The following is a 15,760-nucleotide window of genomic DNA, read 5'->3' as shown; positions in this document are numbered from 1 at the left end:
TGATCCGCTTGGGCGCCTCGATCTGCTCAATAGCCTTGATCTTGTCTGGGTTTGCCTCGATCCCACGATGCGACACAAAGAATTCGGGAAGCTTGCCGGACGGAACACCGAAGACACACTTCTCAGTGTTCAGCTTGAGGTTGATCTTGCGCAGGTTAGCAAATGTCTCTTCCAGATCTTGCACAAGAGTTGGCCCGTCCTTGGTTTTGATCACTATGTCATCCATGTAGGCCTCCATATTTCTATGGAGCTGAGGTTCAAAACCAATTTGGACTGCTCTTGCAAACTTTGAGCCGGCACTCTTCAACCCGAAAGGCATCCATAAAAAGCAATACGTACCACATGGGGTGATGAATGCCATCTTCTCTTCATCCTCTCTTGTCATGAAGATTTGGTGGTAGCCTGAGTAGGCGTCGAGGAATGATAACAGATCACACCCGGCCGTGGAGTCAACAATCTGGTCGATGCGCGGCAACGGGAAGGGGTCCTTAGGGCAAGCCTTGTTAATATCTGTGTAATCAATACACAGCCTCCACTTCCCATTCGCCTTGCGCACCACTACTGGATTGGCCAAACACGTCGGGTGGAGCACCCCTCTCACCAAACCTGCTGCTTCAAACTTCTTGATCTCCTCTGTGATGAACTCCTGCCTTTCCAGAGCCAGCTTTTTGACCTTCTGCTTGACGGGCCGCGCGTGGGGGCAGACAGCTAGGTGGTGCTCAATCACCTCCCTGGGAACACCGGGGATGTCGGACGCTTGCCATGCAAACACATCGACATTTGCCCGCAGGAAGGTGATGAGCATGCCTTCCTATTTGCTGTCGAGGGTGGAGCCTATGATGAAGGCCCCTCCCGTGCCATCCTCCCCGACGGGCACCTTCTTGGTCTGTGGAGGCTCGGCTCTGGATCTCTTGCTCTTGTCGGTAGAGCTCTCTGGCACATCCTCAACAGTAGCACAACACCCCGAGGAGGTGCGCTTGCCGGAGTGGGTGCGAGAGGTCTTGTCGGGCTCCTTTTTCCCTCCCGGGCCATCAGCGGCAGGAGCAGGTGCCTTGACGGCAGCTGCTGCAACTGCTTCCCGGTAGAGTTGGTCGGCGCATATCAGCGTGTCCTTCTTGTCGGAGGGGACAGAGATGATGGTCAACGGCCCGGGCATCTTCAGCATGTTGTAGGCATAGTGTGACGCCGCCATAAACTTGGCCGATGACGGGCGGCCGAGGATCCCGTTGTAGGGCAAGGGGATCTCGGCCACGTCGAAGACGATCCTCTCCGTCCTGTAGTTCAACTCTCCTCCAAATGTGACGGGCCGTGTGACCTTTCCCTTCGGCTGGCTCCTCCCCGGATTGACCCCTTAAAACGTGTCGGTTTCCTCGAGGTCTCCATCAGGGATTTGCAACCTTTTGATCACGGCAGGCGAGATCAGGTTCAGGCTAGCCCCACCGTCAACCAACATCTTGTTCACCCTGAGGTTGCGTATTGTTGGCGAGACCAACAATGGCAAACACCCAACCGCGGTAGTGCGGTCAGGGTGGTCCTTGGCGTCAAAGATGAGGGGCGTGCTAGACCACTTCAGTGGCTTCTGCGTCGAACAACGGCGTTGCTGCTGTAATCTCATGCGCCCATTGCTTGAGCCGGCGGTGAGAGGTATGCAGCGATGCGCCGCCATCGACGCACATGGCCTCCGTAGCCTTCTAGAACCCTTGCTCACCAGACTTGTCGTCCTCGCCGTGACCATCGTCTTCTTGTTTCTTGTCGCAACCCCGGGCGGTCCTCTCTTGTTGGTTGTCCTTGCCGGGGCGGCCTCCTTGGCCGCCACGCTTCTTGCCGGATCCCTCAGCACTGTCCTGGTCCTTCTCCTTGGCCCGCCTTTCATACTCAGCCTTTTGCTTCTCCGCAAACAGCTCGACTTGTCGGCAGTTCTGGAGGTCGTGGCCCTTGGTGCGGTGGATCTTGCAGTATTGCTTGCCGGAGCTTCCTAGCTTGTCGGTAGCCGCCAGGGCCCGGCAGGCGACGCACCCGGCAATCACCTTGCCAGGGGCGTCTACCTTGACCTTCTTGCCGGCACCGGTATCATCAGATCGCTCAACGGCAAGCACGGCCTTGCCTTTGCGTTTCTTGTTGCGACGCCGGCTCGTCTTCGTCGGGGTGGTGGCATCTTCATTAGTAGAGTCGGTTTCCGCACCGGCGTCTTCGTCGGGGTACTTCCTTCCCTCTTCAGCCCAGGCGCACCTATCAGCCAGAACGTAGAGCTCAGCCACATCTTTAACCTTGGTCATCGCCAACTCCTCGTGCATCTTGCGATTGCGTATGTTCTGGTGGAACGCGCTAATCACAGCGGCGGGATGAACATCGGGGATGTTATACTGCACCCGGCTGAATTTTCTGGATGTACTTGCGCAGGGTCTCCCCTTCCTTCTGGGGAATGATATGCAGATCACTGGCCTGGCCATGAGCTTGGTGGCCTCCTGTGAAGGCGCCAACGAACTCATGGCACAGATCTGACCAAGAAGAAATGGAATCCGCCGGCAAGTGCATCAACCAAGACATCAGATTGGGCTTGAGTGCCAGCAGGAAATAGTTGGCAAGCACCTTGTCGCCGCGAGCCCTAGCGGCCTGCATCGCGATGGTGTAGATGCTGAGGAACTCGAACGGATGGGTCTTGCTGGTGTACTTCTCGCCGACGTCGGGCTTGAACGTGCGGTGGGATGGCCACTGGAACTGCCTCAGCTCACGGGTAAAAGCCGGGCAGCCCACCTCGTAAGGTAGGCCGCCGGGGCCCCCCGGTGCCGGTGGTCCATAGCGGGTCCCGTCCGCTTGTCTGACTGGCGGCGTGTTTCGCACCGGCGCTCGACGGTGGTTCGAGCGTCTTCGTGAGCTCGCTCCCGAAGGACCTGGCGCTGGTCGCGGAGGGTCCGTGGGTCAGACGATGCTATGGAGATGTTGTCACAAGTGTCGTCGCGACGGGCCGATGCCCGCGGCGGCTGGCGAGGAGGAGGAGAGTGCACCATGGCCGCAGCTCCCCCAGTCCTCCCAACGCCAGCATGTAGTGGCTCGGTGGAGCGCCGGCCCGAGGGCCCCGCTGGTCGCGGATCGTCTCTGTTTGCGACGGCGATGAGGCTCCGGATGGTGGCCCTCCACTCGTCGAGCTTCTCCGCAGCAGGAGGCAAGTCGAGGAGCAGTTGTGCGCGTGCCAAAGCTTCCACTGGCGTGGGCGGCGGTGACAGCTGCGTGGATCGCGGCGCTCTTCGACTTCTAACTACATTAGAAGGAGCTCTGTCACGACCCAGCGGCTGCGCGCCATTTTTGCCAGCGCTTTGGCGAGCGTGCTGAACCCCCTCATCTTGCCGATGACACGCCTAGGGTCACTGTCGGTGTCAAAACCGGCGGATCTCGGGTAGGGGGTCCCGAACTGTGCGTCTAAGGCAGATGGTAACAGGAGGCAGGGGACACAATGTTTTACCCAGGTTCGGGCCCTCTTGATGGAGGTAAAACCCTACGTCCTGCTTGATTTATTCTTGATGATATGAGTATTACAAGAGTTGATCTACCACGAGATCGGAGAGGCTAAACCCTAGAAGTCAACCTATGGTATGATTGTATGTTGTCCTACGGACTAAAACCCTCCGGTTTATATAGACACCGGAGAGGGTTAGGGTTACACAAGGTCGGTTACAAAGGAGGAGATATCCATATCCGTATTGCCTAGCTTGCCTTCCATGCCAAGGAGAGTCCTATCCAGACATGGGACGAAGTCTTCAATCTTGTATCTTCATAGTCCAACAGTCCGGCCAAAGGATATAGTCCGGCTGTCCGGAGACCCCCTAATCTAGGACTCCCTCAGTAGCCCCTGAACTAGGCTTCAATGACGATGAGTCCAGCGCGCAGTGTTGTCTTCAGCATTGCAAGGCGGGTTCCTCCTCCGGATACACCACAGAAGAGTTTGAATAAAAGGATAGTATCCGACCCTGCAAAATAAGTTCCACATTCCACCGTAGAGAGAGTAATATTTCCATAGATCCAATCTGCTGACATGCTTTGGCAACATGACATCATGCCATGGCTCGGTGATTATTCGAACCGTTTTTTCTTTAACCAGCCCCGCACATAATGCGAGGTAGTTTCTTGACACGTCTTGTCAAAGCAGAGATCGTGTCCCCCTTATTATGGGATTCTCATCAATACGGGCGTGGGTAACCCAACCGCGCCATCAATTACGGCGCTTGGGGGATAAGCGAGTTTCACCAGGCTAGTGGGGGCGCATAGTTTCGTCCGCCCTTATAAAGGGATAAGGTTTAACCTTTTTCTACCCATGCCTTCTTCCTCCTTGCTCATCCATTCTCGCGCACTCGAGCTCCAACGCCCAAGTCCACATCCTTCTCATCAACCTTCTCCAAACATGTCCAGAGCGGGAGGCAAGTGGATGGCTTCCTCCGTTACGGAGGGACACATCAAAAAGCTGCGCGGAGCCGGATACTTAGCCGCGGATATCACGCATCGGTTGCCCGCTGCGGGGCAGATCGTCCCCACCCCGAAACCTCATGAGAGGGTAGTTTTCCTCCACCACTTCCTCCGCGGACTGGGGTTTCCCCTTCATCCATTTGTCCGCGGCCTCATGTTCTACTAAGGGCTGGACTTTCATGATCTGGCCCCGAACTTCATCCTCAACATTTCGGCATTCATCGTCGTCTGTGAGGCTTTCCTCCGCATCCGCCCCCACTTCAGTATGTGGTTGAAGACCTTCAATATCAAGCCGAAGGTGGTGGGTGGCCAACAAGCGGAATGCGGCGGAGCCATGGTGGGAAAGATGCCCAACGTTATATGGCTTGAGGGCTCCTTCGTGGAGACCATAAAGGGGTGGCAATCGGCCTGGTTCTACATCACCGAGCCGCGCGACACCAACTGGGCGGCGGCCCCCGAGTTTCGGTCCGGATTTCCTACGCGCCTCACTTCCTGGAAAGAGAAGGGCATGTCCTGGGGTTCATCGGTGGAGCTGGACGGACTCCAGAAATGTATCCGGAACATGGCAAGCAAGAAGCTCTAGCTTGTCAACATAGTCCAGGTCATGCTCTTCCACCAGATCCTCCCGTGTCAACAATGGGATTTCAACTTATGGGAGTTCGACCCGGCTCGGCACCAGACTCTAAGCGAGCTCTTCGACACGACACACAAAGACGTTTGGAGGGTGCTGTTCAAGGGCGTCGAGGTCCCTCCTTCTCTTACCGAGGACCGCGGGCTAAGCGCGAAGCGCCTAGCGCATCCGGTGAGTTCTATACACCCGGTAGGATATTTATTTCCCCTAGCTTAACCATGTGAGGGGTCTGAGCTCCATGCCTTTGATAGGACTGGGTGGAGACGTCGGGGCAGATTAACTGTCCGGCCCCTCTATCCGAAGACACTGCGGACGCTCTCCTGACGGAGATGCTGACTCCGGCTCCTTACAAGGTGCCGGAGAAGACCAAGAAGGCCAGGGGAACCCGAAAGAGTTCCCGGCGCCAGGTGGTATCGGACTCATTGTCCGATGACTCCGCGACGCACTCCTCCCCCGAAGACGAGGAGGAAGATGAAGATGCTCCCCCTCCAGTCGGGGGAGACAAGAAAAGGAAGGCCACCCCAACCGGGGGGGGGGGGGGGCGAAGGGTCCAAGAAGGGAAGGACTCTCCTTCCGAACTACTCCACCACCGCCGCCGAAGGCGAAGACGAGTGGCTGCTTAGGGCCAAGCCCCTGGCAAAGTCGTAAGTATTCGGATGCAAGAGTAACGCATAGCATGCCTTTGTCGCACTGCTTCTCCTAATGTTGAATTATGATTATGCAGATCGCCCCGAGCCCGTATCGACATATCCTCGTCGGACGGCTCCCTGGACTCGTCGGATATGGATAGCGATCCACTTCCGATCGCCACCTCCCCTTGCCCTACGAACAACGCCGAGGTATTGTCTCAAGAGGCACCGGGTCGAGGGGAGACAGTCCCGGAGGCGCCTCAAGGCGACCTTCCGGACTCCGGGAGCAGAGGGAGCAAGGCTCCCGAGGGCTCCGAGTTCGGCCCTCAGCCGAACACCGCGCCGGAACCTCCAATTGTTCCGGACTCGGGTAGGCGGCCTTCTTACAAAAGGGGCAAGACGCCTGTGCCGGTGACCTCTGTCCATCCGGAGGCACCGGACAATCTGCTGGGAGTGCTTCGCAGCGCTTCCATCGATGAAGAGCACCGCACTATTATGAGTGCGGTGGTCCAGAAGGTTCAGTCCACCAAGAGCGGACTGACTGAAGCCTGTGCCAGCCTTCTAACAGGCTTTGAGGTAAGTATTTGAAATATAGGGAAAATATTATCGCATAGACAGTAGCCCCTAATGCTCTGTTTGGTGTTCAAAAAGAAAAGCCGAATAGAGGATCAACGAATATCTGTAGGAGTCTAATATAAGTATGTCTATATGCGTATGCAGGCTTCACTACTGACCTCTGCCGCACTGACTGCAGAGGTCGCCGTACTGAAGCAGGACCTCGAAGGGTCCAAGAAAGAGCTCGGCCTTGCTAAGAGGCAGTTCGAGGAGCACAAAGGTAAGTAGTACCTAGTCCATGGATATATATAAAAAGAATGCGATTGCAAAATGACAGGATCATCATAAATTTTCCAGGGTCCACGACCGAGGTGGCGGCCCTGAAGCAAGCGCTATCCGAGGCCAAAAACAAAGCGGCCAAGGAGCGCACCGAGCGGGAAAGGTAGGAGGCATGGGTGGGCGAGGTGCAGTAAGAGCTCCACGCACTCGTGACGAAGCACAAGGCGTTGGAGCTTGACTTGAAGACGCGAGAGTCCGAGCTTGCCGCAGCCCTTGAGAGTGCAAAGAATGCCAAGGCAGAAGCCCAAAAGGCCCTCCAGGAGATTGATGCGATGAAGAAGATGGCGGCGGGTAAGGCATTCAATATGCAAAGCAAGCATGTGAAAGTAAATTACTTGTTACTTACCCGAGTCCGGAGCTCTCCAGAAGCATTCACAGATTTGCCCCGCAGTGTGTCGGATGCCACACAGTTTTACCAGGCCGAGGAGGGAAGCTCAACGAGAAGTTGTTCTGGTCTCAGTATACTGGGACCGAACACCCGATGCCTCTGAGCGACCAGCTGAAGCAACTGGTCGAGCTGCACAAGGCGGTCGAACAGGCCATGAAGGGCTTTATAGTCCGGATGTGGCCTGGTGACGCCCTTCCCAATAGCTACTTCGGTCTGGTGAGGCGGCTTGTGGATGCCTGCCCACGGCTGGAAGTCATCAAGCGGTCCGTCTGCATCGAAGGTGCACGCCGGGCTTTCGCCCGTGCGAAGGTGCACTGGGCTAAGATGGACGCCGTGAAGCTGGTGAAGGAGGGGCCGCCGGCGGGCAAGGAGCATCGCGACCCCGAGATGTACTATGAGGGTGTCCTGAAGGGCGCCCGTCTCGTAGCGGACGAGTGTACGAAAGATGTAATATTTGAGTAAACTTGCTCGTGTAATCCTGTATTTATAAAAACTTGTTCATATGCGCTATGCAACGCTTGTTTGAATTTAAAATATTTCCTTCTGTTCGGCTGTTTATAAAGTCTGAGAGATGGCTAGTCGTCGGCTTCTACCCCCATGCCACGAGTGCTGGGGTGTTCGGGATAAACCTGAGCACTCTTGTTCCCATTTTTGGGTCCTTCGAGGGAGGTGTTCAGCACAATGAACAAGGCAATCGGACTATAATGCGTTATCACTCTCACTTAGCCATAGAATTCTATAATTTTAAATTTCGGCGAAGCCCCTAGTGTTTAGAAGGCCGAATTCGGGGCGCTATGCACGCCTTTAAGCCGGACAGGGCCGACTCCTCGCTCTAAGCGGCATAAGTCTTTAGGGACTTGAAACCTCTCGAACAGTGACCAGTCTCTCGCCTTATCATGACAGTCAGTTCTAGCTTTCTATACGGAGGTGCTTAGCCCAACAGAACCGGGGCACAATCGCAGTAGTTCTCCCAGTGCTACCTTAGCCGATATAGCGGAACGTAAGGTACCAAAACATGGGAGCCGGGAAAACCCAATTATTGACCCAAGACATGATTCGGGGCTAATGCATATAATGCTATAAGTTCGGAGTGCTGCACTGTCGAAAATGTTCGGACTTCTCATTCCGTATTATGGGGTATGCTTAAGCCCCTAGCGTATTGGCCGTACTAGAGTGTACGGGTGCTAGATGTTATGAATGAACATATATATATATATATATATAAAGTTTATTTAAGACCTAGGGTGAAGAATAAGTTATTCTTCACCCAGCGAGCCATGTTCAACCAAGCCACCATTCGTTTGATCGAGGCAAAAGCCCACCGTCCCCTTGCCGTAAGATTACAACGGAGTTAAGTTTTTTTTATGTTTGATGAGGCAAAAGCCCACCGTCCCCTCGCCGTAAGATTACAACGGGGTTGAGAATTTTTTTTATGACTTGACTCGATGCCCCTCCTGGTCTTTTGCGCACGTCCCTGTCTTTTCCTAATCTACTGCATACGGTTTCGATAGTATTGACGGCGAACGGCGGCCTGGTGCTCGGCGGCGATTTGGCCCGGAGTGAAGCCATGTTTGGCATGCTAGCTGGGCAGTGTGGTCTTGGCATTGGGTGGTCACTGGGTAATTGGGGCGGCGCGGTGTGCGGCATTGGCATAGGTCTTGGGCCGTGATATGCACGGAACTGTGGCTGGTGATCCCACCGGAGTTGTGGCAGGTGATTGCGGCAGCGCTGTATTGGGCTACTACTACATGGCAAAGTTGCCGCTGTTTCAATTGAAGTTTGGTTGAGCATGAGTGCACGGGAGGAGGTGAGCAACTCCAATTTTTGTGATTTCCGTTCCAAAATTCCAATTAGCTTCGTTTCCTTTGTGATGTTCTTCCCAAATTGATATCCGTGCATCTGGTTGCTCCCGATCTGCTTGCTCCTGCGCCCCTTGAGGTCCTGATTTGACTACCAACCTGTGGATCTAGGTTCTCCCGGTGGTGGAGTTCATGGAGCTCCAGTGGCTAAGGACTTGACCGGCAAGCTGGAGGCCACCACAATCAGCATCCTCCAGCTCTAACACTAATCATTCATCTCATCTAGTCACGTGGGTTATGTGGGTATGTGGCCATCTTTGCCTGCTTCAATAATTTTCAGTTGCTTCAATTCCTAATCTAGTTCGTAGCAGACGTGCAGATAGTAGAATCTTGCCTCCCATATGTTCAGGTGATATGTTGCTATTTGAACTGAAATCCCATTGTATGTCTTGACAAGTGAACGATGCAAAAATAGTGTACTGACTATCTAATCGTTGTTAGGTTTTCTCTTCTCTATTTGAAGGCGATGATCTTGTGGCAATTGGTTCCATTTGACTTGGTGCCTGCACCACCGTATACACAAGTTTCTTCAGTTTATTCGGGTGGTTTCCTCTATCATAATGGCAAAGAAAGGCGCTAGATCCAATTAGATGATGTAAAAGTCACTGCTAGATTTCAAGAATTTCTTACTGCCAGCATTCTCAGGTAGCAGAGATCGCCAATCATCGTTAAGAATGTTTTTTTTCATGTTTCTAGCGTATATGGTCATTGTGGCACCCCTTGCATCATCATGGAATCCACATGTTTCAAAAAGTGACATGCAAATGGTACCAAAGAGTGTATTCGCATCATCATATACCATAGTAACATACTATTACAACTTTACAAGTGATAGTTTGAAGTAGATCATGCTTCCTCCTTCATCATCATGTTTTTCTAACATCTTGGTTTAGTTGATCCAGAGATACATTTATCATTCATGTTGATTATGCAGTCGAAGCTTATCAATTCATTGCTGTTGAACTTTGTAGTTTTGATCTAGATAACTCTCTGCCTGCAAAACAAAATGTAGTTAGCTCCCATATGAACATGTATTTATAAGATTTTTGGAGGTTGAGGAGCTTGAAGAAAATGCACTTCTTTTGCATGTGCCTATATATACCTCTCAGATCTTCTAATGAAAACTGAAAGATTTTGTCTCCAGTGTGATCTCGTGATTATACTACTTGTTCTATACAAAGAAATCTATGTGTATATGGAGTACTTGCAGTTTTTACCTTGAGGATTACTTTTCTTTTCAAGATGGAATTTTGGTACTTAGTATACTCCTTACTGCCTTGTTTTCTGGCTGGGCTCAGAATATCATTTTCTTTATCGAATGTTGTGACTAATGGAATTTTTAGTGGACACCCCGGCAATTTTATTTATTACTCAAATTATCTATGTTTTCATTTCTTGTTTGAAACTCCTCGACATAAAAATTACTAAAGCTTCACCATCTAGCGAAGAACGGATGCATCAACTCTCATTTGATTCACAAAATGATAAACTGTCCCGTTTTTCCCCCTTCTCGGTATTATTCATAGACTTGCTTTACAATTTAAAATTAGGATCTATTTTGCAATTTCAAAATCCATACTCAATGTTGCTAAACACGTCCAAATGGCGAACAGGTTTTTAGTACAGTACATGAAAGGCTAATTCTATGCTGGTGAAGAGATATCCCAGGTTTTTTCATACTGTAATGGGTTTGAGTTGTTTCTGATTTAAAAATGTTAATGTAGCGTTCTCATGCAGGCCTTAGTTTCTTGGTTTTGTTGTTCGCTGCAGTCCTGGTATAATCCTTTGTTCTTCTATATTTGTTTACCACATCTGTATTTACACCTGACTTTATGCATTGTGCCATCAATGTTAGAGGCCTCATCGCGGGCTGTTTTTTGAGCATTGTACAACTTCACTGAAAGTAAATTTGCTACTGCAATTAAGGGCGACCTAACTATGGCCTGCAGTGTTGTTGAGCAATATAAAGGCCCGACATTACCTTTTATTTGTTCAACATTATCCTTAAAATGCATAGCTCCTAAAATAAGTTTGTAGAGCACGAATTGCAATCTAAAAAATGAGCTGCCTGCTGAACCAGCAACCGAAGATGTGGGTGGTGCGGTAAGACATACGTCAACCATCTATTACTAAAAGAGGATTCCTATTTGTCCAATTTTTACTTTTGATCAGGGATTGCAGATTTAATATTTACTTTTTTCAACAAGTAATTTTTTTGGGTTTTGCTTCAGATTTTATCTTCTGTGAAGTGTTGGTTTTGCTCATCCTTAACCCATTCTTTCTCCCCCACAAAAAAACATTCTTGTAGAGCTATCTATTTAAATATGATTAATTTCTTCTTCTTTGGGGTTACTCTACCACTACCATAGACAAGCTATCATTTGGTTCCTTGTCATATTTATTTAGTTCCTTGTAATATGTCATTGATGGTTTATGGAGAGTACATTTCAAACTAATGTTCCTCTTTTCAGCATACAGTTTTCCTTTCTTACATTTTGCAATGCATCAGGACAGAAACATGACAGATTGAGCTGCAATGGTATGTGTACATGTAACAGGTTTCCAAGCTCTGGAAAACTTTTTCAGTAATCGAATCGTTGCTGAAACTACATGGTCATCCAGATGAGGATGTTCAGAAGGCTAACTGGAAATGCATCTTGGGCAGAAATTGTAGGGTCATGCAGATGGGGATTTTGCAACCTCTAATCGGAAATCCAAATGTTTGCATTTTGCCCGGACCGGTGCCCTTCTCAAGATTGACGTGAGGCTGTTCTACTACAGAAAGATAGTTTTGTCTATAGATATAGATTTGTTTAGATGCTACTTTGTCAAGCAGCCTATTGATTTTATTGTTTTATGATTTATGTGTGATGAACTCACATCGTCTTTGTTCATTGTAAATTGGTCTAGTTATACCATGAAATGCAAGTGCTTTTCGAGTAGTTCTTATGTGGTGGAATGCACAATTCCAGAAAAAAAATTGTCTTGACTAGAATGCTTAGGAATCTTTTTGTTTGTGGTATAGAGCTAATGAGTTGAACACATGACTTCATGATCTGGTAAACAATTGTTGTACAAAACACCAAAAGAGAATGGAGAGTAGGAATCCAAAACAAATAAATCAACATGATTTTTGTAAGATACACTCAAGTTGACCCTTATTGACATGCCTATCACAATCTGTTGAAAACATACACAAATTAGAAGAACAACCTTCCAGTGGTACTTCTACAAGGAAATTTGACAAGCACTCAAAGGAGAGATTTTTTCGACGCAATAACTCAAAAGGTTAATGCATTGCACCCCAATCAGGTATTCACTATACATCACGCAGTGAAATCATTGCCTTATTGTTACAGAATTCATTTTCATTCATATATTTTGTCAGACTAAACAAACAAAGACATGTTAAATGACATGTTTGATCCATGGCATAGAAAATTGGAGGTCTTATATTGGCACTGGCAGCTTTAGCCAGGCTTCTGAACTTGTGACAAGCATCGACAGGTCATGCGGCTACACATGGTTGTGGTTGTGCTCGTCCTAATAGGTGCCATGAGGGTCCCAGCATTGCCACGACACGCACCACGTGCTTCCTCCAGCGCACTCCTTGCTGCTGCTCCATCAATACAACTCCCTGCGCTCTGTTAGTTCATATTGAACTACTTGATTCGGTTAGAACCTACAATGAAAGGATGCATATCTCGTCTTAAGTTAGATAACTTAGATGAAAGCCCTATAGCACATAGCTGATGGGTCAAACATCTAAAGCTTTGATAATACGAAATCCCAACAGTTTCAAAACAAGAAATCAACACATAGATAACAAGAGTAAGAAATGAAACTGTGGGGCTTCCATTAAAATTTCTTTTAGTGACAACATGATGGACAGAAAATAGTATTCTGAGCAAGCAGAACAATGGAGCCAGAAAACACGGAAATAAGGAGTATACTAAGTACCAAATTTTCAGGTTGACAGGAAAAGAAATATTTGTAAAAACTGCAAATAGCCGTACACATAGATTTCTTTTTATTTGTATAGAACAAGTAGTATCATCATGAATCTCAAACTGAAGACAATGGTCTGCCAACTAAATGAAGCTTCTAGTTAGATCCATGCATAACAGAGCTGGAAGATCTAAATACATGTTCATATGAGAGCTGCTTCATTTTCTTTTGCAGGGAGAGAGTTGGCTGTTTCTGAATTACAAAATTCAGCATCCATCCAATATATTGATAGGCTTTTAGTCCTCAACAATTGTATTGATGCTTTTCTATCCTAACCTGTACAGAAACTGCAAGATCTTTCATTCTGTATTGCCCAAGCAATCTATGGACTGGATGCAGGTGGGCAAATGTACAACTGCCTTTTGAGTGTTTTACAGATTGCAAAAGGAAACAAGAAAACCGAAGCAGAAGCTAATTTGCATTACTAATTGTGGATATTCATCAATACATTTGTTGAAGACGAGAAGCTTATCATCTTGGGGGTGCCTTTGGTGATAGAATTTGTACTTGAAAGTTAATGACCTAATTTCCTAATTTTTCTGTGAAAATCAATGGTGGCACAAAAGCAGCTCAAGATTGATAGGACACTATACAAGTACATGAAGTATTTAGTTAAACTCCAACATGAGGTATATCTACTTTAAATCCACACCTTTTAAAAACAACAACGAGCACGCCTGTCGATTTCCAATAAAGAAATTGCCCGTGTTTTACAAGTCAAGCCCAAAACATTTAAAAGGCCAACACCATCAACAAGCAAATGTCAAGCCAACAGACTAGGGGAACCAGGTAGCCATGCAGGGGTCCTGTGCAAACAGCCACGACACAAACTAGATGCAACAATTCGAGAAATGAGTATGCCAAAGTACAAGCAAAGCACCAGCAGCTAAATGTGCCAGACTAGGCTCATATTACAAAACAAAAGGAGCCTAAGTTTTCAAAACAGGGGTAGGAATGCAAAGATAACAGGAAAATCACAATATGCATTTTAAATGCATACTTAGATGATAGGAAAGTCACAATACACGTTCTAAACAGACAGAAATCCCGAAAAAAATATTTTATCTCTAGTAGGAAATTTTAGCAGTACCTCTAGAATCTATCTACATTCAGTACTAACATTATAATAATGTTTGGAGGAGCTACTAGCTGCAGGTAAGACTCTGAGTAACAGAACAAGAACTTTTCTGAACAATTCAAGCATATTTACAGTGAGGTTTGGTCATCATGTATTGTGGTACAACGCTATATTCTAGAACAAAATCTTTATCCCATACCTTTGCAAAAAGCAGCAAGGAAACTTCAATGAGTTTGCAGGCAATCAGGCTATACAACTAAAGTTGATTCACAAAAGGGAATTCTGCAGAGGAAAAAAAGTATGTTTTGCTGGAGTTCATCATCATTGATGACAGTAGGTATAGAATTACTTATATGATGAGGCCTCACCTGGATCCCTACAACAAAAATATTGAACTAAAGAATGGGCTGTGCTTCAATTTAAGGAAACAGCAGCAAGAAACAACACTAATTGGAGACAAATACCTTTCTTTCGAATTGGATATTGGTATCTCCCTGAGAATCAGTACACAGTAGAAGAGCTTAGCCAACCAAGTTAACATATAGCCAATACCCAAACTATAAACTGAACAAAAACTGCAAGTGGCTAGATGCTGAGGTCACAGCCATGCTAACGTTGTGGCAGATGTCGCAGGACAAATTCTGATAATACTATGAGACCATAGCATAAGCATTACAATTTCACATAACATAGTAATTTTGTTCTGCTCTCGTCACAACAGGCACAAGTGATGATTTCATGAAAGTAATTGCCCCACAACTTACCCCCCCCCCCCCGTTTAGATGCCAAACTCGTAACAAAAAAATTCTGGTGCACTCTTGAGGACACAAACACATTTCAGTATCAAAAATAGGTAGGAAAGTCACCAGAGGGATGTAGGAACCCATGTTCGAGAGAGGAAAAGGGCGGAGCTTCTGCTCATGGGCACATTAGGAGGACTGGAGTGAACAAACTTGAAGAGGAGGTCGATGATACCTAGACCATGATGACTCAATAGTGGCCGGTGAGATTCCTGGATCCTTTCAATCAAGGAGATGAAGATGGGAGAGGAGAGAAACGTAGTCCTTGATCTCGCGGAGCGTGTCGAGGCGACCGAGCGATGCCCTGGCACTGATGTCGAGGTCGGACTTGGCGCCACAACTTCTGCTGAATTGGATCCAGCCGGCGGGGCGACCTATTCGCCTTCTGCAAAGCCACCAGATCCAGTTCGTCGCCGCAGGGATAGTGACCTGCTCCGTTGTCCTCCGGAGAAGGGGAGCCGCCGTGGGTGCATGCAGAGCAGGTCGGGGGTAGCGGCGGTCGTTCGGAAAATGGCAGAGCCCTCCCAGCCTCCCACCGTCCCACGATCCATAGAGTGGGTTTTCTCCCGATTGTTTTAGACGTGCGAGGTAAATTTACCTCGCAAGTGTTTTTCCCTACGGTCCTTCTTTTTGGCAGGGTCACGCGTGAGGTTAATTTATCACCCGAGGTTTGTTTCTTATTACCTGATGAAGCGTGTGGTTTGGCCAGGGTGAGGAATAAGTATTCCTCATTCAGGGTGACGAATAGCGCGACCCTTTCAAGGGCAAGCTGAGGAATGCAATAATAGTCTTAATGCTATGCATTGCTTATTCAAAAAGGTGCGTTAAAGCAGAATGATACAAGTAGTGCGATAAGCAAAAAGTAGGATTGTTTGACATGTCCCTTTCAAGGGCAAGCTGAGGAATAATATTAAAGCAAATATTTCACTTGTTATCGTAATCCATCTGGGAGTTCCGTGGTGTGACGTAGCTTTCTGCCTCCTTAGTTGCTGCATCATGTGTTCGGCAATCATGC

The 15,760-nt window shown here is 48.3% G+C and overlaps 1 long non-coding RNA gene across 1 annotated transcript; it reads left to right on the top strand.

Annotated features, from left to right (window-relative positions):
- Positions 1-8,484: 8,484 nt before the first annotated feature.
- LOC119299763 lies at positions 8,485-11,801 on the top strand. Its single transcript, XR_005146256.1, has 2 exons — positions 8,485-8,807; positions 8,971-11,801. It is a non-coding gene; the product is annotated as an uncharacterized LOC119299763 (long non-coding RNA).
- The last annotated feature ends 3,959 nt before the right edge of the window (positions 11,802-15,760 follow it).

This window comes from Triticum dicoccoides, chromosome 5A (assembly GCF_002162155.2).
Source record: "Triticum dicoccoides isolate Atlit2015 ecotype Zavitan chromosome 5A, WEW_v2.0, whole genome shotgun sequence".
Classification (NCBI taxonomy): domain Eukaryota; kingdom Viridiplantae; phylum Streptophyta; class Magnoliopsida; order Poales; family Poaceae; genus Triticum; species Triticum dicoccoides.
The sequence above is the reverse complement of the archived record's forward strand: the minus strand, read 5'-3'. Positions and strand labels throughout refer to the sequence as shown.